This window comes from Myotis daubentonii, chromosome 17 (assembly GCF_963259705.1).
Source record: "Myotis daubentonii chromosome 17, mMyoDau2.1, whole genome shotgun sequence".
Classification (NCBI taxonomy): Eukaryota; Metazoa; Chordata; class Mammalia; order Chiroptera; family Vespertilionidae; genus Myotis; species Myotis daubentonii.
The window spans coordinates 13,458,526-13,483,621 of NC_081856.1; the positions used below are offsets into that span (position 1 = coordinate 13,458,526).

At 38.9% G+C, this 25,096-nt stretch overlaps 1 protein-coding gene and 1 pseudogene across 1 annotated transcript in view; both read right to left on the reverse strand.

The window, feature by feature from the left end:
• The window catches only part of HNF4G (hepatocyte nuclear factor 4 gamma), a 92,593-nt gene that overhangs the window by 58,442 nt on the left and 9,055 nt on the right, over positions 1 to 25,096 (reverse strand). The gene's annotated exons all lie outside the window — the stretch shown is intronic.
• Positions 15,532 to 16,045, reverse strand: LOC132219993 (large ribosomal subunit protein uL23-like; annotated as a pseudogene).

Below are 25,096 nucleotides of genomic sequence, written 5' to 3' on the forward strand. Positions count from 1 at the left end.
ACTAGATTCCTTATGGCAAATAACTTCCCAAGGTCAAAACAGTGGAAAATAGGATTAACACAGAATTACAGCATAACTATCGCCTCGTCACAAGGCCAGGATTCCAAAAAATGATACTTAACATAACAAGAGGCGCTGACATTAGTAAACCACTGCCCCTTCGGGAATTTATCATTGATTCTAGTTACACTTTTTTTTTTTTTTTGGTTTGTTGAATTACTTGGACTTAGAAATATGTTCCCAGTTCATTTAATATTCACAAAACTGTGAGTTAAATGCTTGCTACTTGCAGACATTGCACTAGTCACTGGAAACGGTGTGAAAAAAGAACAGAGGCTCCAGAAGGAATGAATGATGTAGGGCGAGAGACAAACAGCTGAATTCGTTATCATAAAAGAATGCAATATCAAAAATGCCTATGCCATATTGTTAAATGAAGCAAACAACCTTAACACTAGAAGTACCCCAATATTAACTGTATTCTCTGAAGCAAAGAAGAACAGACTTCCTTTTTTTGAAATCATATATGACATCTGGTTTTCATAAGGATTTTAAAAAACATTTTTATAATCAAAAGTAAAGAATCTGCCCTAACCGGTTTGGCTCAGTGGAGAGAGTGTCGGCCTGTGGACTCAAGGGTACCAGGTTTGATTCCAGTCAAGGGCATGTACCTTGGTTGTGGGCACATCCCCAGCAGGGGGTGTGCAGGCGGCAGCTGATTGATGTTTCTCTCTCATCGATGTTTCTAACTCTCTATTCCTTTCCCTTCCTCTCTGTAAAAAATCAATAAAAAAATTTTTTTTTTTAAAAAAAAGAATCTGAGAAGGAAATTCTCTCATGGATATTTGAGCAGAATGCTGGGAGCAGCCTGGGAGAGGACCCTGCATGTGAGCCAGACCACGCCTGAGGGCACAGTGGCATCTGCACTGGCTGTGAAGGGTGACTAGGGTGCGGGTGACTAGGGGGTCGCTGAGTGGAGAAGACAGGGGGTGAGAGCCAAGGTAGTGAGACGATTGTCTAGAAAAGTTTTGAAGTCATCATTCCACTAGTTTGAGTGGTGGATGGGGAGAGGAGACAGAAGTCGACGTTCCCTGGGCGGGAAAACACTGAGACCAACATGTAAAGGGCTTTAGATGCCATCCTATAGACACCTGGGTTTCATCCCGTAGCCAGTGGGGATGCTACTAGCTCCAGAGGTGTGTGAAGTAAAACTCTGGGTTAAAAACAAAAGCTTCTAATAGAATAAAATAGAGAGGGATTTGAAAGGTGCATTGAGTTGGAACGGACAGACCTCTTCACCTATTGGATATAGGGATAAGGAAGAAGGAAAACTTGAGGATCACTCACAGCGATCTCATGATGGGAAATTAAGGGGCTGAGGATTAGGGTAAACCGAGAATTAATGACATCACTGGTGCATAGTGTGAATAAGGTGCCTGAGGAATATTCATTTAACTTTTTTTTTTATTGATTTCAGAGAAAAAAGGAAGGAGAGAGAGAGAGATAGAAACATCAATGATGAGAGAGAATCATTGATTGGCTGCCTCCTGCACGCCCCTCACTGGGGATCGAGCCTGCAACCCAGGCATGTGCCCTTGACTGGAATTGAACCTGGGATCCTTCTGTCTGCAGGCCAATGCTTTAGCCACTGAGCCAAAACAGCTAGGGCCATTTAACATTTTGAAATACAGGTCCTGTATTCATGAGAGACACTGAGGTCCTTTCACCTCTGATTTTCTCTTCTATGACACTAATTATATGACTCTAATGAGTAAATGAGTAACCTTTATAATCTTATAAGTGAAACTCTAAAAAAACCACAACACTTGAAGTTTCTCATAATGGCAAAACAAACAAAACTTTATGCACAGCAAGAATACTCATATTTATATACTTTCCTTCGGATATAAGTTGGATTACTGTTCCAATTATTCAGTGTCTTGTTCTAGGTCAGACATCCACACCCAGTGCCATGTACTTTTATGGTGCTTCCCACTGTGGGTGCACTACACTTCCCCATCCCACTCAGGTTGTGTTTTACCACAAAATTGCTTTTACTAATAGAAATTTCGTGGACATGATGTAACAGAAATTTTGTTTGCATGGCGTGGTTTGTTCTCTAGTGCACCTGTGATCTGCTACACACACACACACACACACACACACACACACACACACACAGCCACCCATCCACTGGTCCTTCAGCTTGTACCTCAGACCTGAAAGCCAATCAGAAGCCTGTAGTGTAGCCCTCGTCCAGCAGAGCCTGGCCAGGATCAGCCATATTGTACCCCTGGGAATTTAAAAATAAATACAACATCACTGAGCCACTGAGCATCTCATGGTGTGGGATTTTAGTTGTTGTTGTTATGCAGCATTTTTGTAGCAATAGTTGACTAATATAGCTTCCGCTTTACCTTGGAGTAAAAAAACAAAGAAATTTGTTTTTCCTTCAAACTGTGGTCTTCTATAAAATTATAATCTACTTGTTAGGCTACATATATGTAATGTTGTCATACAGAATGCCCCAACTTGAAGATATCAATAAACAGAAGAATATATCATGTTCATGAATTATATAAATCAACGTTTTCACTTCTTTGCAAATTAATCAATAAAATTACAGCATTTTCAATGAAAATCAAAGCATGACTTATAATAAATATTAATAAGCTCATTCTAACCATTTATACAGAATTCAAAAGAATAGCCAAGACAATCTTGAAGACAATATTTTATTTGCTTCTATGCATGTACAATATTCATTATACTTTTAAAAAATTAAAAGAAATAAAATTAATAGAAATAATTATAGAACTAGAAAGAGGTTAAACATATAATAACCAAAACATCAAATGCATCAGAAGCCTAAAAAGTCAGCAATGAAAATATTTCTTACGTAAAGAGCAAAAGTAGAAAGAGAATAAAAAATATGATATAGAAGACAAAACTCAAATAAAAGGAATATAGGAGGTCCCACTAATAGAAAGTGAGAATGGGAAAATGAAAACAAAAAAACTGGAAAGACGTAATCATCAAAGAAAAAGCTAGAAAATGTCCCCAAACTAAAGCACAGAATATCAATTTCAAAACTGAACAGGCCATGGGGATCCCAAGACAATGAGTGAAAAAGGCCCACACACACATTCTTTTGAAATCTTGGGACACTATGAATTGTGAGATTTTCAAAAATATGTGGAATTCCACAAGGAAAGTTTCCAGGGAAGAAAAGAAACCTGAGGATGAGAGATGAGGATAGAGTTAACAACAAATTTGGAGCAGGAAGCAAAAAGAAACACAATTTCAAGTCAAGATATAAAACAAACCTGTATGAAAATGTCAAGGCCCAGATTTAAAGAAGGGTAAATTGAAAAGATTTTAAGCCACTGAGTTAAAAAATACACCAAAAAAGATAATTCATTTGAACATGGTAAACTTTTCCCCAAATATGTCTGAGGTTTCAAACCTCGGGTGGATCTATGTACAAGAACACACAGCACACTACGTGACTCACCTTCGGACAATATTTGTGAAGGGCTAACATGTTTTACACGTTTTCAACCTTTACAGTCAACACATTTAAAAAGGAAGACTTGTTAGTGGTTATAGGAAAAAATGTAAATATAAACAAGCTTGCCAACACAGAAGTGAAAGTTTAGTTTACAAAGTAAGCCACGGGGGAAGGAAATGTTGAGGAAATGAGTAGGAATATTAATACCTTGTCTTAGAAAGTGTAGAGTATAAACTTGTTGACAAAGAGAAACGAATATCAGAGGGGGAAAAGAACAGAATATTGGATGGCAGTATACCATTTGTTAAATAAAAAAAGACCTCTGGGATGTTTAACAGTTCCAGAAAATAACAGTTTTTGCAAGTTTATTATCAGATAGCATTGGTGACATTTGAGTAGGCCATGTACTATGTTACCTGCCTTCTCTTTGTTGTTTTCTAAAAGTGAGAGAAGAAGCATTTGTTGATTCCTACCAGGTGTGTTGATATATGTTTCCATTTGTCCTGAGGAATAAAATTTGGTATAGTTTCCCACCACATCAACGCTAAAGAAATGGCACTAAGAGATTTATCTGACATTAGTAAATGATGGAGCAAGAGTTTTTCTAGATTCAAAACTACTTCTATTAAATCATGCCACTATAATCATTTTACTGATCATTAATCTCACTGAGTATATTTTGAGTCTAATAAATTATATTATCAAAATATTAATTTACAACTGCACTATGTTTACCTATATCTTCTTTAGCTTCTGTGGTAAGAGAAATAATGGCCTTCCAGAGATGCCCTAAGTCTTGGAAGCTGTGAATATGTTACTTTTAATGGCAAAAGTTGACTTTGTAGATATGATGTAGGTAAAGGTCTTAAAATAAGATTATCCTGGATAATCTAGGGGGCCAAATCAAAAGGATCTTAAAAGATGGACCAGTGAGTCAGAAGAGTCCAAACAGGAGACACGAAGACAGAAACGGAGGTCAGACTGATGGGGTTGCTAGTTTGAAAGATGGAAGATAGAAGGAGGGGCCATGAACCAAGGAACTGAGGAAGACACTAGAAGTTGCAAAAGGCAAGAGAAGAAATTCTCTCCCAAGTCTCCAGAGGAATGCAGCTGTGCTGACACCTTGAATTTAGCCCAGTGAGACCTCCTTGGGACGTCTGACCTTGAGAGTTTTAAGACAATGAGTCTGTGTTATTTCAAGGCAAACAGTTTGTGGTTTGTTACAGCAGAAACAGAAATCTAATGCAGGGTCTGCTAAGAGAATCAGAAAGGTCTGGGCGTCAGTCTTATCTCTGCTATGTAATTTTGGGCAAGATTCCTAACCTCTATGGACTGCTGGCTTCTTTATGTGCAAATTTGAAATGATAAATACATCTATTCAAGAAAATGTGATGATTATTAGTCTACAGTTAAGAATTCTTTAGAGCAAGCATGTCAAACTTACAGCCAGTGGGCCGCATGCCTCGTTTTTTGGTCCGTGTTAGCCTTTGTAAATAAACGAGGCATGTGGCCCTCGGGCTGTGAGTTTGACATGCTTGCTTTAGAGGGTAGATAGTAACTACTAATTATAGGAGAAAAATAAAACTCGTAAGAAAGAATGATTATAATTGTATTTTTGCTTCCAAACCCCCAGAGTTCATCAGCCTGGGATTCTTCATAACATACTGGCTACAAGTTGAAACACTGAGGAAAACAGCTCCAATACTGAAACCACTTCATGATTTGAGCTTATTCACTCACTCCTTTAATATCTAGCCTCTTTGGAGAAGAGGCAATATCCTTGACTGGCTATAAATTTATGAGTGTAGTTGCTTTTATGGCTGTGAATGTAATAGAACCTAAGTAAATACTGATAAGTTCTCTATTCTTCTGAGATGTTTCCACCCACAAAATATTGTCCCATCATTGGAAATCCCCACAGTCTTGATAAGAAAGAAGGCAAGATCTCTTTTATATATAACACTTGTCAATTAGAATCAGAACAGCATTCATCATTTTAGTTGGAAAACCTATGTGTTTTTTTAAAACCGCATTTGAAGTCTGTATAATGAAATTTCACTCTTATTGTCTTTGGAGCACCTTCAATGGGTTTGGGAGGTTAATGTTGGCTTTCAGGTTTATTTTTTTTTTTTCAAGCATCCTTTAACATGGTTTACATTTACAGATTAAGTGGTAAACTCAAAGGAAATAAGTATTTTCTGTCACCACACTCTCCCCACATAAACAGACTAGATTTGAAAGTCATGTCCATGTTCAAGACTATCTTCATTAACTAGACTTGTGGGGAATGAGATTAACTCTTTTAAACCACTTAGTTACCTATCATTTTCAGGAATTTTCTGTGTAGATCGTGGATATAGAGATTTCCCCCCTCAGATGCAAAGTACTGATTTAAGCTTTCTGTGTACAGGACCACAACAGGGCGTGAGTTAATTAGTATTCAGGAGGCCTCACAACGAGGCAAAGTCTCACTAAAAAACCATGATCACTCTACAGAGTATAAGCTGTGACTAAGGAAATATGCTTTACTACGTGGCTCTCCCTACCCATGGTGCATAGTTTTTCAATGATAGGTGCATCCTTTCAAGACATGACCTACGTCACTGTAAGATGATTCTTTAGGGAACCATCATTGATATCAACCAAAAGAAGAGCTCAGAGCTCTTACACAGTTATTTTGCTCTGGTCTAAGTAAACTTTTGCTTCGGGTACTTCTTATCTAGCATCTGAGGGTGAATTTCAGACATCATCAAACAGCAAGGTCATTAACGCACACAAATATAAATGAGTTCACAGCCCAGAAGTGGGAGCTCTTCTAGACTGTGAGCATTCTGAAGACAGGTGCCTGTCCATGCTAACGGCACTTCACCAGTGTCTGGGTCACTGTGTATGAACAGAATGCCTGTGTCCCCCCCCCCCCTCAAATTCTTGTCAAAACCTTAATCCCAATGTGATGGTATTTGGAGGTGAGGCCTTGGGAGGTAAATAATTCATGAAGGTGGAGCCCTCATGTGTGGGATCAGTGCCCTTATAAGGAGAGGCTGGAAGATACATGACAGGTCAGCAACCCAGAAAGGGCTCTCGCCAGAGCCCCACCATGCTGGCGCCATGATCTTGGACTTCCAGTCTCCAGAACTGTGAGAAATCAGTTGTTTAAGCCACGTAGCCTATGGTAATTTGTTAGAGCTGCCCAAACTAAGACAAAGGTATGAATGAATATGTACATGAGTAAATGCATAAATGAACAATCGTCCCCTGAGTGAATATATCTATAAATCAGTTACTTGATTTTTACACCAGAATGTGGCGGAATTCACTTCCCTTTACTAAAATGAAGCCACCGTACACGGTGCATTTCTAGACACCTTTACACAAGCAACACGATGGAGTCAAGGCTGGAATAAATACTTTATTATCAGAATCTCGTCACCCAACAAATCAGCTCTCTTCTTTGTGCTCCTACTGATTTCCTGATCAGATTTTATATAGTTTGTGTGTTTAGCACAGATAAATCAGAATATTTTTTTATATAATGAGAAAAATCCAGGCACAAGTTTAAAATTCTGTACATAAATTAGGCTTCATATTCTTGACAGGCCAAATGGGCTCTCTCCTTCCTAAGAACTTGTGATACTTTAGGAATATCATACTGACAAAGGATACAGCCATAGGCTGCTGCAAGATATGTTTGGTATTATTATTTAGCCTGAATTCTGTTCAATTTTATAGGCATTATTTATTTAGCTCCTATGAAATGCATTCCTACTAGGGAATATAAATTAAGTCCCCTTATATACTTCACTCTGCCTAGAAAGGTGTAAAAGATACATACAAAAATGGATGGATGGATGGATAGATAGATAGATGATAATAGACAGATATTTGTTGACTGGTTATAAATGAATATCCTGTATAATAAAAGCATAATATGCTAAGTGTCCAACCGTTCATTCGACTGTTCGACCAATCGCTATAACACGCACTGACCACCAGGGGCACACAATCCAACCAGTAGGATAGCTTGCTGCTGGGGTCCAGCTGATCAGGACTGGCTGAGATGGACCGGACATGTCCTGGAGTCCTCCTGCAGTCCCTCCCCACCCTGATCGTGCACCAGTGAGGTCCCTCGGCCTGGCCTGCGCCCTCTCGCAATCTGGGACCCCTTGGGGGATGTCGGAGAGCCGGTTTCAGCCCGATCCCTGAAGGCCAGGCAGAGGGACCCCACCGGTGCACGAATTCATGCACTGGGCCTCTAGTAGTCATTATAAAAGAACAAAAAATAAATGGAAAAATGTGTAATATTTTATATTGTTGTGTTTTGAATATGGTTACAACAGCTTCTTCATAACCTTTACCACCGGAAATAAAGAGCACTACTTTCTCTTAAAAATATACACTTTAAGATAACCAGCATTTTTGGTTAATATATCCATTAAACAGTAGTTAAAAATACCAGAAAGTCATTAGAAAAATCAAATGGAGCAAGAAGGATTATCATTATTCTCTTTAGCTTTCACTTTTGATTTTAAAAAACATGCATGAGATGAAAACTGTGTTCTTAACTCTGACCCAGTTACGATGCGGAAGCCACCTGAACTCTGCCCCGAGTGCCAACCTGGAAGCGGAGGTTATTGCCTCTTCCCACGAGGGTGTAAATTCAATGCCCTGAATGCGCTGCATGTACCAGACATTCAGGAAACAATGAAATGAAGAAGACACTACCCCTGCCTTCAAGGAGCTTACAGGACAGTAGATATATGTGTGTGTATTATATTTTTTGAATTGTCAAAGTCAGAACAGGTTTGCTGTTTTTCAGTAGAAACCATGACTATTTGATCCCTGCTTTCTTTGGGAAAAGGAAGTCTCTGAAAATCAGTCTGCGTCTCTTTGTTCTTAGGGTTTCCCTCATTTTTTAAAAAATACATTTTATTGATTTTTTTACAGAGAGGAAGGGAGAGGGATAGTTAGAAACATCGATGAGAGAGAACACATCGATCAGCTGCCTCCTGAACATCCCCCAAACGGGGATGTGCCCTCAACCAAGGACTGCCCTTGACCGGAATCGAACCTCAGACCCTTCAGTCCACAGGCCGATGCTCTATCCACTGCGCCAAACCGGCTAGGGCAGGGTTTCCCTCATTTTGACAACTATGTCTCCTTGAGGTGTAGATAAAGGTTAGCTCATTAAAGGTAAACAAACAGTGGTCCTTTTTCTCCGATTATTTTCTTCCTTCCTCATCTCCTCAGTCAAGTTTCACATTTTCCTCCCATCCTTAATCCAAGACTTGGTTTTTAACCCTGTCTTGTTATTAATTCAGGGATCTAACATCATAGGAGCTGCTACTATTATTTTATATTTTGAATCCTAACCACCTCCCAGTGTGTAGGTGAGTCTTAAAGTACTAGTATATGTACAACTCCTTATGTTTTCCTTAAAATTAGCATCACTCTCTAATTTTTCCTCTATTGCAAATGGCTATCATTTCACTCCTAGGAATATATACATTTGTATATACATATGTATGTATATATATATTTGTATGTATGCATGTGTGTATGTATTTTTTAAAGTATAACCGGTCCTTCCTTTTATATACTGCATTTATCATGAACCCATTTTGAAAATTCCTCAGGAAGGAGAACCTAATTTCTGTAGCAGTAATAGCAAGTTCTTATTTTCATAAAAATTTCAACAATCTAATGAGTAGCTCTACCTTACCATGCTCACTTCTCTGTCACTTAGTCATCCCATGTGAGGCTCTTGAACCCAGCCTAGAGGTGATGCCAGGCTCCCCATGAAGCTGGTCATGGCTCACCTCTGTAGCTCACACCTCACTTCAACCACCAACTGAATTCCAACAGCTCTTCCCAATAAATCAGGCCCAGAACCATCAGATCTTAGATCCTGCCACCTCATTTCCAAAAATGGCTCCATCCTACCCTATGGCGTTGTTCCAATGAGGAAATATCTCTGTGCTGAGCAAGACCTGCACAGCCATCAACCCCACCACCACCACCTTCTCAACCCAGACTTTGCACATGCTTCTCAGAGGTGTTCTCTAAAGCATGGAGCAGGAGACCGACCTCCTAGATTCAGTGCAACACGTCAGGCTCCAGGAAAGGTTCAACCTCTCTAAGATATCAGCTCTCTCCTCCAATTATTCGAATAATGGCTTTAGAGTTACAGAGACCCAGGTTTTTAGTTCTGGCTCTGCCACTTGTTGTCTCATCCTGAACAACTTCAGTTTCTTCATCTAAATAACGGTCCTAGAAAGATTTACCTTAGGGGTATAGAGAGGGATAGGCTTTAAGGTACATATCTTAGGGTAGGCACCAACCTCCCATCTAGCTTAAGGCCAAGATAGTTTTTAGAAGGTGATGAGATGAAATCTGTCTTCATACAGAAAATATGCAAACTGCTAATATTTTAAAAGAAGCAAAAGTAACTTCTAGACGAAATTGTGTTAACAGTGCATCCTAGCAGAAAATATGGAGGAAATTACCACTTTTATGAGCTCTTGCAATTATCTCACTAATTCAATGACATCGTGGATGTGTCTGCAAAATCAAACATAGAACTGAAATAGTTTATCAAGATAAATGTTAGTGGAACATTTTCTTTAATTACTTGCACATTTCATTTTGCTTTAAGCTGAATTATCCAGAAAATTATAGTTCTCCATGTTCATGCATAACGGGAAACACCAGGTTGTAGCAATTGATTTAATTGTTCTCTGGAGCATAAATTACCTGAACGTTACTCATCACATTGATTGTCATTGTTGAAAATGTGTATAACTAAAGATACCAACATTTTATGAAACATTTTAGTTATTATTCACTTCCTATCCATTTAGAAGCAATGTGATTACCTAAAAATAAATAGATAAAATATCTCTAAGTAGAGACAGATGGGAGAGCTTTATGAAATATAACACTTAGGTTTAAAAAGTTCATAAATTTTATGTTCTCAAAAACTGCAGTGTTCTCAAGAAGAGCATGGTAATGTGGTAGTCATTTCTTAGGAAGTCAATCACCCAGAAACTTGGTTAGTATTTTATTGCTTTGAGGGCTGATCTATATAATTTGGAAGATGAGTTGTTTGGTTTTTGATGGAATAGAAAAATGCATCTAAGGAACCTGTTATTTGCACAAAAGCAATGGGTGTGGGAGCAACTGGGAGAGAAGGACTCAATACCTACATCTCATTTTTCATATATGATTGACATTGTTATGCCATTCCCTCCACAATGCTAACATTTATAGTAATATATATATGTTAGGAGTTTTCTACATAATTAGATTCTTAATAGCAGCATTTTCTTAAACAATGCCTTTCATTTAGTCAAAAAAAAATAGGTGTTTAATGGTGCTACAGAGCCAGTACTTTTTCTAAGCACTGGAGACAAAGCAGTTAATAAAAAGGACAAAGTCCCTGCCTTTACGGACCTCATTCTCATAAGCAAGAGGAACACTGTAAAAATCTGTATCAAAATGTCAGTGACTGCTAAGTACAAGGAACAGAAATGCAGGAAGATGCGATGATAGCATGATCAGGGCTACTTTAGGTAAACTGATTAGAAAGACCTCTCTAAGAATTCACCACTCAGGAAGCAAATAACTGGAAAAAAAAGGGACTTCTGTGGAGAGCACAACACTGAAGCAGTAACAATCTGTGCGTATTCTGGAATCTTCAGGTTGGCTGATGTGATTGGATAACAAAATAGTACACAGTTGGAGTTCGTAGGCTGTACCAGAAAATGTACTAAACATTTTATACCTATCTAATCCTCAGTAGCATCCTATGTGGCATGCATTATTTTCTTCATTTTGCAAGGTAAAGCGTAAGTGATCAGAAATAGGAAATAACTTGCCCACAGTTGAGGTAGAGCAGGGACCTAGTTCCACGTGGCCCAAATCAATGTTCTTAGCTCCTGTGCTATTCTGTTTCTAGCAGGTATACAGCCACAACTTCCTATCCTGGACCAGCGTGTCTGGCTGCAGATATAAGAACAGCCCAGTCAAGGGAACAGGGAGCTCAAGTTGAAGTGACCTGGCATTACTGCTACCCAGGTGGGTGATGAGGAGTAATCATTTAACCTCTTAACATTTAACTTATATAATCATCATTTCCTCATTAATGCATTCTGAACATATCTACTGAGGAAGGCCGATTATAGACTAAGCCCGTGCTCGGCAAACTGCGGCTCGCGAGCCACATGCGGCTTTTTGGCCCCTTGAGTGTGGCTCGTCTACCAAATACCACGTGCAGGCGTGCATGTACAGTGCGATTGAAACTTCATGGCCCATGCGCAGAAGTTGATTTTCAGCCTGGGCGAGTCTATTTTGAAGAAGTACTGTTGATATTTGGCTCTGTTGACTAATGAGTTTGCCAACCACTGGACCAATGTGAACCAGAATTATAATGAATGATCATTGAGTGTGCCTTCAAGAATTCCTCAAGTGGAAAGCGAACCAATGAAGGGCATATCCTTCAAGATAATATTAAGTCCAATAAATAGGTAGAAAACATGCTATGGAAACATCAAGCCAAACACAATGCTGCCTGTCCATCAGTTTTCTGTAAAATGAAGGAATTAAGCTACATGATCACCCTGGGCCTTCCTAATATAATGTTATTCCAACCATCAATCATTGAGTAACATTCTATGCAGCCCATGAGAAAGCAATAGTAATATTTTTTGGCAGGCATTGGCTATACTGGATTCGTCTTTCTCTCCTTCCTGTAACAATCCCTGTAATTCTAAATTATTTTTCTAATAATAAGTCAGATGCTCAGAAATCTTCACAGGTCATGAATTTCTTGATTAATAACAATAATAATGGATGGAAAGAATTTAACCTAAGTATGTAAGCATTGGCTATTACTCAAAAATGAAATGTGTGCATACAAAGAGTAAGTGCAAGCATATTCCACTTTCCTTTAACATTTTCTGAATAAACTCAGGTTTTCAGAGTATAATGTTAGAGGAAATAAACTTGGAAGAGCTCAAACTTATATAACTAAAGACATGCAATTTCAGTAACATCTCCTGTAGATACCTTGCATCCACATAATTAACTTTTGAGGGTTTGCGTAAGTCCAGGAATAAGAAAGGAGCTTGACTTCTGATAAGTTATGTGCTGAGGCTCACATAATAAAACTCTAGATAAGAGAAAAAGTTGTAGGAGTAACTCTCTGAACTAGAGGGTGAACAAAGCTGAACTCAGAAACTCCATCTTGAAGAAGCTTTATCTTTCTCTCTTAAGTATGACATTCCTCTGAAGGAACTAAAATCTCATTTCTCTATTATAGTGCTGGTAAAACAAAGAAAACATGCAGAATCCTAAGAAATGGATAAGCAAAATAGAGACAGACTCATAGATAGAGAGCAGGCAGACAACTCCAGTGACAGGGGTGTTGGGGGAGGGGGGATGTTGGGGGGCAGAAGTATTGAGCAAAAAAGAAAAAAGAGAGAAATACCTCACGGACACAGACAACAGTGTGATGATTGGGGTGGTGGTGGAGGACAGAGGGGTGGAAGAGGGTATAGGGGAGATATATGGTGATGAGGGGAAAAGAATATTGCGGAGAGAAAAAATGAAAAGCAATATTTTAGATAAATGAGTCAGTAAAATATTGAATTTCAGGTTGGAGCTATGACATAAAGGAACTCATCAGTGTTCCAAATGGAAAAAGAAGTCAGTTCCTACAGTCTCCACCCTCTTCAAAACAGCATAATCCTATATAATAAAAGTCCAGTGACTGAAATGGCGAATGACCAGAATGACCACGGCCCCTCACCCTGGCTGACTGACCCCCATTGAGTGGTTAGGGGCAATCAGGGAGGCAGGCAGAGTGGTTAGGGGTGATTAGGCAAGCAGGCAGAGTGGTTGGGGCGATCGGGCAGGCAGGCAGAGTGGTTAGGGGTGATCAGGGAGGCAGGCAGAGTGGTTAGGGGCGATCAGGCAAGCAGGCAGAGTGGTTGGGGCGATCGGGCAGGCAGGCAGAGTGGTTAGAGGTGATCGGGGAGGCAGGCAGAGTGGTTAGGGGCGATCGGGCAGGCAGGCAGAGGCAGTTAGGGGCAATCAGGCAGGCAGAGTGGTTAGGGGCGATCAGGCAGGCAGGCAGAGTGGTTAGGGGTGATCAGGGAGGCAGGCAGAGGCAGTTAGGGGCGATCAGGCAGGCAGGCACAGTGGTTAGGGGCGATCAGGCAGGCAGGCAGAGGCAGTTAGGGGCGATCAGGCAGGCAGGCAGAGGCAGTTAGGGGCGATCAGGCAGGCAGGCAGAGGCAGTTAGGGGTGATCAGGCAGGCAGGCAGAGGCAGTTAGGGGCGATCAGGCAGGCAGGCAGAGTGGTTAGGGGCGATCAGGCAGGCAGGCAGAGGCGGTTAGGGGCGATCAGGCATGCAGGCAGAGTGGTTAGGGGCAATCAGGCAGGCAGGCACAGTGGTTAGGGGCGATCAGGCAGGCAGGCAGAGGCAGTTAGGGGCAATCAGGCATGCAGGCAGAGTGGTTACGGGAGATCAGGCAGGCAGGCAGTGTGGTTAGGGGTGATCAGGCAGAGGCAGTTAGAGGCAATCATACAAGCAGAGGAGGTTAGGGGAGCTCAGGCAGGCAGGCAGAGGTGGTTAGGGGCAATCAGGCAGGCAGGCAGAATGGTTAGGGGCGATCAGGCAGGCAGGCAAGCAGTCAGGGGCCAGCGGTTCTGGATTGCAAGAGGGATGTCTGACTGCCAGTTTAGGTCCAATGCACAGGGACCCCTGCAGGATTGGGCCTAAACCAGCAGTCGAACATGCCCCAAGGGGTCCCGGATTTTGAGAGGGTGCAGGCCAGGCTGAGGACCCCCCCACATCACGAACAAATTTCATGCATCGGGCCTCTAATATATAACATAAAGGTGAAACTTAATGCTGTTACCATTCTAATAGAGGGAATCACTAAAATCAAGTCCTGTTCTAACACCAATGCTACGTTAAAAGGAGTCTGTGATTACTTCCTAATTGTTGAATCACAAATCTTCCATTTGAATATTGAAAGTAAATTTTACTGGTTATAACTAAATCTTGTTATGGTGACCAGGAGTCTAAGTTTGCACAAGGGAGTGTCAGTTTTTGACTGTTGCAAAAGCGTAATTAAAACTAGCGTGCATTTAGGTCTCAAAAGTTTCCTGGTTCCGGACATTAAATTGTTTGCAATACAACCACTTTTATCAAAACTTAAAATAGTGTGATAAATAATAACTAAATTAATTATCAGAGAGAAAAAAGGAAAATAGAATTCACAACTTTCGAAGTAGTGTTTGGTGAGCCACTGTGAATGCTTTTGGTGCCACACTGATCGACTCTGTCTTCAACTATAATTGGAACTCAATTAAATGGGCTGGAATGGTATTAGTCCTATGCTAGAAACTAAAACAAATAGGACTTCAGAGATAAGCCCTTTCCTGGTAGAAATTAAAACTAAAACGAAAATAAGATGGCCTACCAATTGGCATATAGCACCAAAAGCTAGCGAAGTAGAAATATAAAAGCAGCCACATGAAAGACATATATATGCTAGGAAAACACACCAATTTAAGTGAGAAACATGTCCATAAATAGAATGCATTTCATCTAAATTTAATTTACTTGATCTGATCAGTTTTCTAAAAATGTTCATTCTTTTTTTTTAAAATAACCATAGTTATTAGTACTAAAAAATTATATGACTGGTAAAAGTTACTTTTAATTAATAATTTTATTTCAATGTAAACAAAATGTATGTCTATTATCAAAAATTTTGTAAAATGTAGAAAATATAAAGAATAAAATAACCTATAGTTTTATCATCCAAATTACTCCTTTAATCTTTTATTATATTAAATACCACATACACATATATATGTATTTACAGATTCATTATCCATGAATGCATACATACACATATCATACATTCATGTATATAAATATCTGCTACATACAGATTATTCTCTACCTGGAGTTTTTCAAACTTTTTAATTTTTTTTTTTCAGTGTAAAATTTTTATATTTAGAATTAGGCAGCTGGACTCAGTTTAGATGATTCCAATTTTGTTGGCAACATCCAAAGCATCATAGTCAGGAGCCAGTCGGACATATGCCTTCTTCTCGCCATCAGGCCTGATCAGGGTGTTGACCTTGGCCACATCAATGTCATAGAGCTTCTCACAGCCTGTTTGATCTGGTGCTGTTGGCCTTGACATCCACAATGAACACTAGTGTATTATTGTCTTCTGTCTTCTTCATGGCTGACTCGGTAGTCAGGGGGAATTTGGTGATGGCATAGTGGTCAAGCTTGTTTCTCCTGGGTGCGCTCTTCCGAGGGTATTTAGGTTGCCTCCAGAGCCTTAGTGTCTTTGGCCGTCGGAAAGTGGGTGACGTGCGGATCTTCTTTTTTTTGTGGCTGTGGACGCCTTTCAACACTGCTTTCTTTGCCTTCAAAGCCTTTGCTTTGGCTTCGGCTTTGGGAGGGGCAGGGGCTTTCTTCTTAGCTTTCGGCGCCATCTTCGTAAAAAGCCAAACTTTTTTATTTATTTTAACACTATATTATGCCCTGTACTTTCTGCTATATAATTATTATTTCAAAACACTCTTTTAATGGCTCCATGGCAAACTGTAAAGATTGTCTACATCATTAATTATGTTCAAAGAGAAAAACAATCCTAAAGGTAGAATCATTAAGTCAGATGTTATGAATTTCTTTATAGATGTTGACCCACAATGTCAATGCACTCTCCACAAGGGCGGTTATTTTCATTACCCGCTAATGTAGGAGTGCACAGAGTGGAGTCAGGGCTCAGATATTCACTAACCGCAGACTTTCGTCTTTGAATGTTTCAAACTTCAGAGACTGCTTTGGAAAATAGTGACAATAAATGTACTCATCTCTTGACTATAAGATTGCAATGATTATTATTGCAAACACTAGAGGCCTGGTGCACAAAATTCGTGCATGGGAGGGGGTGTCCCTCAGTCTGGCGTGAACCCTCTCTAATCCGGGACCCCTTGGGGGATGTCTGACTCCCAATTTAGGCCTGATCCCAGAGGAATTGGGCGTAAACTGGGAGTTGGACATCACACTAACAATCTGGGACCACTGGCTCCTAACAGCTCACCTGCCTGCCGGCCTGTTCCCTCTAACTGCTCTCCCCTGCCGGCCTGATCCCCATAACTGTCCTCCCCCGCCAGCCTGATGTCCCTAACTGCTCTCCCTGCAGGCCTGATCACCCCTAACTGCCTCTGCCTTGGCCCTGCCACCATGGCTTTGTCCGGAAGGACGTCTGGTCTAATTAGCATATTACCCTTTTATTAGTATAGATTACTGCTACAACTAGTAATGGCGCAATGCCAACTCTGAGTATTATTTCTGTTCTTTGATATTATTTATATCATTTATTGTAAAACTGTAAAATAATGTTGAATTTATTTGATTACCAGTTTGGCAGAGACCACTAGTAGTTCCACAGCAAGATTTGTAATTGGGCACTATTTGGAAGTGGAGACCACATTTCCCAGCCACCCCACAGCTGGGTGTAGCCATGTGGCTAAATTTCCACTAATGGGATGTGATCAAAAGTGATGCTTGCCACTTAAGTGTCTAGGCGTTAAAATACAGTGCATGCAATCCTCTACTCTCGCCTTCCTGCAATCTGGAATGCAAACGTGCCTGTGATTTAGCATCAAGGAGGCAAGGCAAGACAATGCCCTATGGCAAGGGTCACATAACTATGGAGCTGCATGTTTTTGTAAATAAAGTTTTATTGGAACACGGTCATGCCTTTTTGTTCCTGTGTGGTCTATGGACACTTTCACCCTACCATTGCAAAGCTGAGTTATTGCAACAGACACCATATGGTCCCCAAATTCTACAATATTTACTATTTGAGCCTTTATACATTCACAAAAAAAAAAGTGCCCAATGCTGCTCTAGGAGATGGCAAAGCAATAACATAGAAACAACCTGAGCCCTAGCTGGTTTGGCTCAGTGGATAGAGCATCAGCCTGTGGACTCAAGGGTCCCAGGTTTGATTCCGGTCAAGGGCATGTACCTTGGTTGTAGGCACATCCCCAGTAGGGGGTGTGCAGGAGGCAACTGATCGATGTTTCTCTTTCATTGATGTTTCTAACTCTCTAGCCTTATCCCTTCCTCTCTGTATAAAAATCAATAAAATATATTAAAAAAAGAAACAACCTGAGTCCCCAAATGACCATGTTAAATATAAATATTCAACCTACACCAGACAATTTTTTGAATTTACAGAGCTCTTTGTATGTTAGAGATTTAAACCTAAGTTTGTAGTATTTACAGAAAATAATGTTGAGGAGTTGTTTGATTTTTATATTATGTTTCTATATAGTTTTTATAATATTTGTCTTCTAGCAAACCTATCATTACCTTCTCTTACAGTTCCTTACATTGTTTTATCAAGTGTTCCTTATCACAAGATCAGATAGATATTTGTTCTTTTTGTGTTTTTTATTATGCTTAAATTTCACTCATAATTTTTCATTTTCAATGGCATCCAGCCAGCATCACTTTTTGAATAGTTTCTCCATAGATGTATTATAATAACTTACATATTAGAGCCGTATATTCAATTTATATCATGTAATCGTGTGTTATACATTTATAAACATTCAGATGTTTCTGAGCTTTTGTATTGTTCCATTGCTGTATCCTTTTCTTAAATCGGTATCATAGCATTTTAATAATTGTAGTTGTAGGAATTCAATTATATTCAGTGTGGAAAATCACCCTTATTTATCTATACTTTCAGTTTCTAACATTAGGCGGAGGGTGAAGAGGGGGATGCTTTTTGAAATTTAATTTTGTCATGTGGTAAATATAAAATACATTATAATTGGTTTTACTTGTCACATCCACAGAAAGATGAACAGATGTTCACAACACAGATTAAAAACACACAAATACATTACATTACTTATACCATACGCTCTCATTCTGAAAAGTGAACTTGCAAAATATCCAATTCAACAGAATTATTCATTAGAGTGAGGCTGAGACTAATAATTTTTGTCTACTAAAGTATAACATTAGACTTTTAATGTGTTTTCTCATATAGTTTCTGCAATAATTCTGAGTTTTTCATACTACGGCTAGTTTTACTTTAGTTACTAGAAAATTGGATAAAGTAATTAAGTGCTTCAATTAAAATCATGAGGTCACTGAGCAGCAGAGCCTGAGATTGGACACCTGCTCTCTGGTTTTCGGCCACAGTGACCTGAGCATTTGTGCTACGAGGGGTCTGGCCGACTCAATTAATGTGGACACTTGATTACATTTTTTTTTTATCCCAAAACACTTTAAGAACAAAGTTTTTAGACTGTCATGATCAAATCCCTACACTGAAACTCAGTATAAAGTAATGACCTACTGTCCCTCCTAGGCCTCAGAATATTTATTGGTGTTGATTTTTGAATTTTATTTGTTTATCGTTTTTCTAATGGGAACCAAACCAGGTATATATATTCAGGTGGACTCAAAGCTTTATAATCCTGAGTCTTCCCATTCGGTAATGTCTTCCTATTCACATCTTTATATAAGCCTTTCAGAAAAGTCCTATTTTTTAAAGTCGTGCATATTTATAATTTTAGTAATTTTATTACAAAACCTGATTTATTTATATGTAAATCTAAATATTTATACATACATGCATATATAATAAAATATAATATCTGTTCAGTTTAATAATAATAATTAAATGAAGGGCCTGGGTCCCTTTCTTGATTGAACCTCCACTCCAGGTGGTAAATTAATACCCTGTGCTAATAATTTCTTACATTTCTTTTGAGCTTTAACACATATCTATGAATTGATTACAAGGAAGCACCAATTTAGTTGTTTGTTTGGGTCTTTATATAAGTGAAAATGTTTCCATAATATATTCTTCTTTGACTTGATCTTCTGTGTTTTGTTTTGTTTTGTTACTGAACATTTTGCTTGAGATTTCTCTGTTGATGGACAGTGGAGTGATTTATTACTTTCTCTGCTTTTTAGTAAATCATCACATGAACACACCGCAATGCACTATCCATTCTACGATTGATAGACATTTTGGGGTGTTTCCAATTTTTGCTTTCACAAACTTTGCTGCTATAAATATTCCAGAGCATGTTTCCAGGTACACATATCAACACGTGGCTTGCGGATCCAAGCCAGTTCATGAATTGTGTTACAAGTCCATGATGGGGTAAGACAGAAAGGGAAGGTAATCATTTAGAAGCTTTAATAGTAATTGGACCTGCTGTACTATCCAAGCTCACCATCAGTGAACTCATCTCATTTAACAGGGTTTTACCAGTTTGACAGCTCAGGTCGTGAGTCACAATATCAACAAAAAGCACAAAGGAGTCATGAGTGCTAGGACCACGTGATAGTTTTAAGATTTGATTGGCAACTGTAATTCAAAAGTGAATATTGGAGAAAACATGAGTACACACATATTATATAAATATCTGTGCATTATGATCATTGAGTACATCATTTCACCTCCTACTGCAGTCTGATGGTACCACATGCTTCTCATTCAGTGAGCCTAGAGTAATTGCAATTGTTGAATGAATTAATGTCTACCTTTAGCAGAAAGCTCCAAGAATATAAGGATATTACTTAACATACTGTTATCTCTAAGGAACAACTTATTTTCTTTTTAATTGTGAAATATGTCAGAAAAGGAATCAGGTAGAGATGAAATGTTAATTATAAGTGAAACACTGAGTAACATTACCCAAGTGAAGAAAGAACACTGCCAGTCTACGAGAGCCCCATGTGCGTGTTTCTCCAATCGCACACCCAACTGCCAGGTATATGCCAACATAATTAAGCATTAACATGAGATTTTGATCATTATTCCCACTCTTCCTTTTACAGAATGTAACGAATAAATCTAACATTCATGATCGCTTTGTAAAGCATATGATCGTCTAACCACTATGCTGTACACCTGAATGGGAGGTACATGGTTAAATCTTAGAAACATATAAAGCAATGTTTTATTTGCCGTCCTACTGGTGACACTGGGGTTGACGGTTGATGTCTGTTGCCTGTATTGCTGTATATGACTCATACATGTCCAAGAGCTCGTCTACAGCACATAGAAGAAAAGAACTGTGGGCTTGAAGTGCTACACAAACTTCAGAGTTCATGAAAATTAGCAAATACAAGTTATTTCATATGCTATACTATGCATTGACAGGAGTACTATATAGATTTTATTTTCTACATTTTTCTCAAAATAACCCTGCTATTATCTAAATCAAACATTCAAGACATTTTACCTATTTCATTAATATATTAACTCATTCAGCATATATTTATTGAGGCACCCACTATGTGTCAGGTATTATACTAGAGGTTAAATTATTCTGAGTTTTTTATGTCCTGCTTCTTAGAGGCTCAGCACTCACTGGTCTTCAGAAAATAAGCTTCAAAAAAAAAAAAAGAAAAGAAAATAAGCTTCATCCTGATACTAAGAACCAGAGTGAGAGCAGAAGTGAAAAGATGCCTGCAAATAGCCAGTAAGAGGTTATGTTGTAAACTGCTGATAAAAAGCGCCCTAAAATAATCACATTATTATGGTCTCACTTCTCATGTAAGAGCAAATGCCTTTAAATATTAACTCCAAAACTTTCTTTTTAAGTAAAATCACTTAAATAACAACAGGGAAAAGAATAAACAGATGTGAAATATTTAAATCTGATTTTTGTCTTCTTTTCAAAATAAATCATTGCATGTCTCTCCCACCCCATCATGACCCCAGGCCTGGAAATGCCTTCACATGATGGAGCTTTAACAAGTGACTGAAATACTCCTGGGCATTGAAGAAACATCAACACGGTTCGATCAGTGCCAGGAAGCGGCACAGTCTCAGCCAATCATGATCACTTCCCATCTACTTTTCACTTCAGGTCCTTTTATCTTTCAATAAATAAGAATTGCAACCATGGAAACATGTCTGAGCTGCATCTCAACGATATTATTACGCCTCAAACCGTGGCTCTAATTTGGGTGACTGGAGAGAAAATATTTACTGCTGACACACCCTAACAAATAAAAGCTGCTTAATGAGGACGCATGAATGCCAGCGCGGAAGGAATTTTTGGTGCCCACTTCCTGGTTCAGAGGTATGAGAGAGGACATAAAGGAATCATTTGAATCATTTAGAGAACATTTGGCCATACAAAGAGCAGAAGAAAGAATTCACAAGAATGGATTAAGTTATTTTAAATGTATTGTTGTCATAACCGAAATAAAAAGTAAGTTTTCAAAATCATGCTCACTGATCGACAGTAAAGCTCAGGATTTGTGTGTGTGGGAGGGAAGGGTCCTGTGTGCTGTGCTCACCTATGAACTCTAGTTAAACCCAGGTTCATTGGGTTCATTACCATAAACAAACACTTACCTGTCAGTGGACAGTGTGTGTTCAGACTTAGGGAGTGTGAAGTGGTCACACAGGGCAATGGGGAACATGAAGGGACTAGTGAGAATGTGATTCTGGGCAGACACAATGAATGGCATGAGCAAAATCCTTGAAGAATAAAAACAAAGGTATTTGTAATCATAGTTGAATATCAATATCTCAACAAAAATTTTATTACTAAAAATTCATTTAGGAATATGTTTATGTGAACTAATAGTTATTCAGTTTCATTTGCAATAAATTCGCACTGAAAGGAGGAACTTTTTAAGTTTTGCCATAAATGCGTTTGTACATTCAACCAGGCTACCACTTTTCTAATTATTCATTCTCTCCCCTTTTGTATGATGAGTATAATATTCTTACCACTTTACAATATAGAAATATGTCTACTAGTACCTTAAATAGACTTTAAAACTTAAAGAAAATACTTCCTAAACATATGCATCCTCTGTGACCCAGTAATTCCACTCTTGGGAATATACCCACCACAAATGAGGGTATATAACCAACAAAAGACTAAAAAATGACCAAGGCAGCTTTACTGGTAATAGCCCCAAACTGGAAGCAACTCAAGTGTCCGTCAACAGTAGACTTGGTAAATGAACAATTACATATTCATCCAATGTCACACTATAGACCAATGAAAAAGGACAAGCTACTAATATACACAGCAACATAGTAAAATAAGCAAATGTAATCTATGTCTGAGTAGGAGCCCAATGGTAGTTTTTAGGGAACTGGAAATACTCTATTTTAGATGGCAATGGTTAAATTTTACGTACGTAGAAATTTGAGTATATTGTTAATATTAGCTACAACTCAATAAAAACTTTTAATTCAATAATCAGTGAAAAAATCCTAATACAAATTAATCATGGTGAATAAAATAACAAGACATGCCCACAGACACACATACGTGAGACTGGGCAAAAAATGTGCAAAAAAAAGGAAATGCGTGTATGCTGAATTATGGGCAACTTAAATTTTTATTTAAGAAAATTCTTCAAATGTCATTATGATTCTCCTCTGATCATTAAGAACAGGTCTAAATACACTGAGAGTTTTAAGAACTAATTAATATAAAATGTTATTAAAGGGCAGATCTATGGAAAAAGAACAGAGATGATATTTTCAGATAAAGTGAGTGGCTTAGGAGAGACATGGAGGAAACAAGAGTTCTGAATGATGCAAAGTGGAAAAGTTCTAGGCAAAAAACTCAAGTGGCTGTGTAGTTGGATATAAATTTGTAGAATAGCAGGAGATCAAGGGAGAGTGGATCCCGCCTTACTGGAACAAATGAAGGCTGGATCTCAGAGAGAATAAAATGAAGCAGTTAAGAGTTTCAGAACATCACTCCTGCTACTTACTGGCTGTGTAACCTGTGTCTGGAAAGAACACTAATCATAGAGCCATTGGGTTGTGAGGAGGACTAATGAGGTACTGCAGGTAATGCATGGAAAGCAATGCCTGCCAATAACAAGTGCTCAGTCAATATTAGATAACGCAACAAGAAAATTAAAGCCTGAAAATAAAATAAAGAGAAAAGATTTATTTCACTGGATTTCCACCCTCCCTCCAATTTAATAGGCTTTGTAAAAAAGTCAAACTCATTGTTTTATCAAAGCTATACTGCTACACTTAGCTTAGTCATGATTTTTGCATCACTCAGAAATTTAACATTCATTTTACCCAGTATTCACACAAAAATGTGTCATGAAATATCAGTTTTCAAGTGATCTGTAGAATAAGAAATGTGTCATTCATTCTTTTCTACTTTATTAACTATTGAGGACCCCGACTCCCTCCCTTCTCTTGCTCCCCTGGCCTTCTGTTTTATCCCTTTTACAATGTGCACCCAAGCTTCTGCTGCTGAGACCTCCTAGCTGGCTGGGGTGGGGTGGGGGGTGTGATTATCTGGGATCTGCAATACACATGGAGGAAGGCATGTTTAGAAATCAGAGGAAACTCCTGAAACTGTCTCTGTAGAAGTGACATGTAAACCGAGAACCAAAGCATGAAGATACTCATGTGATGTTTATGTGTGGGAGGTGGGGGTGTTTGAAAGGAGGTCAAATGCAAAGGAGAAAGGCCTTCAGATGAAAAATACGTGGCTTTTGGGGAACCCTGAGAAAACCTGATGTGGCCAGAACCCAGGGAGTAAAGGAGAGTGAGAGGTAAAAGTGAGGAAGATGGGGAGGCCAGATCACCGAATGCCTCAGAGTATGGCCTTTATTCCGGGCACTGTGGGAAGCCGTGGGCCGGGTTTAAGCAGGGAGATGACATGTTCTTATTCGTGGTTTAGGAAGATCAACCCTGAAGGGAATGATATGGAAACTGAGGGAGCAGTGAATAGACTGGGGCAGATGTCTGCCTATGCAATCACCATGACTCCCGTGATGACACTGAGCAGGAGAAGGGAGGGAAAGTGGGAAAAGCGGGGCTCATTGGAGGTCATACTGGCAGGTCTGCTATTCGCTGACAAATCAGATCAGGTGTGAGGAGAAGACATTCTACTCCTAGGTAATTATATAAAACAAATGACAGCACAAAGACTTTGTAAGAGAATGTTCATAACAGCTCTATTTGTTAAAAGCCAAAATTTGCAAACAATCCAAATGTTCAACAGGTCAATGAATTAACAAACTGAGGCACATCCATACAATGTCATGGTAGTCAAGGGAAAAAAAGGGATTGGTCCAACAGAATGAATGAATCTAAGAGGAATTCACAATAGAATAGTGAATGGTCCCATGGATATAAAAATTCAAGAAAATACAAACTAATTTGCAGAAAGGAGATCAGTGGATGTCTCAGGAGCCAGAAAGGGGGTTTACAACGGAGCATGAGCACACCTGCAGAGCTGGCAATCCCACTGTCTTGATCGTGGCGACTGTTTCATGAGTGCATACATGTGTCAACACTTGCTAAATTGTGCACTTCAAATATGTGCAGTTTATTGTATGCCAATTGTACCTCCTAGATCTGTTTTGTTAAAAAGGAATATAGGCTAATGATACATACAACAAGATGGCTAACTCTCAACATGATTATACTAAATTTAAAAAGCAAAGCACAAAAGGCTGCACACTATGTGATTCTATTTATATGTTAGTTTAGACAAGGCAA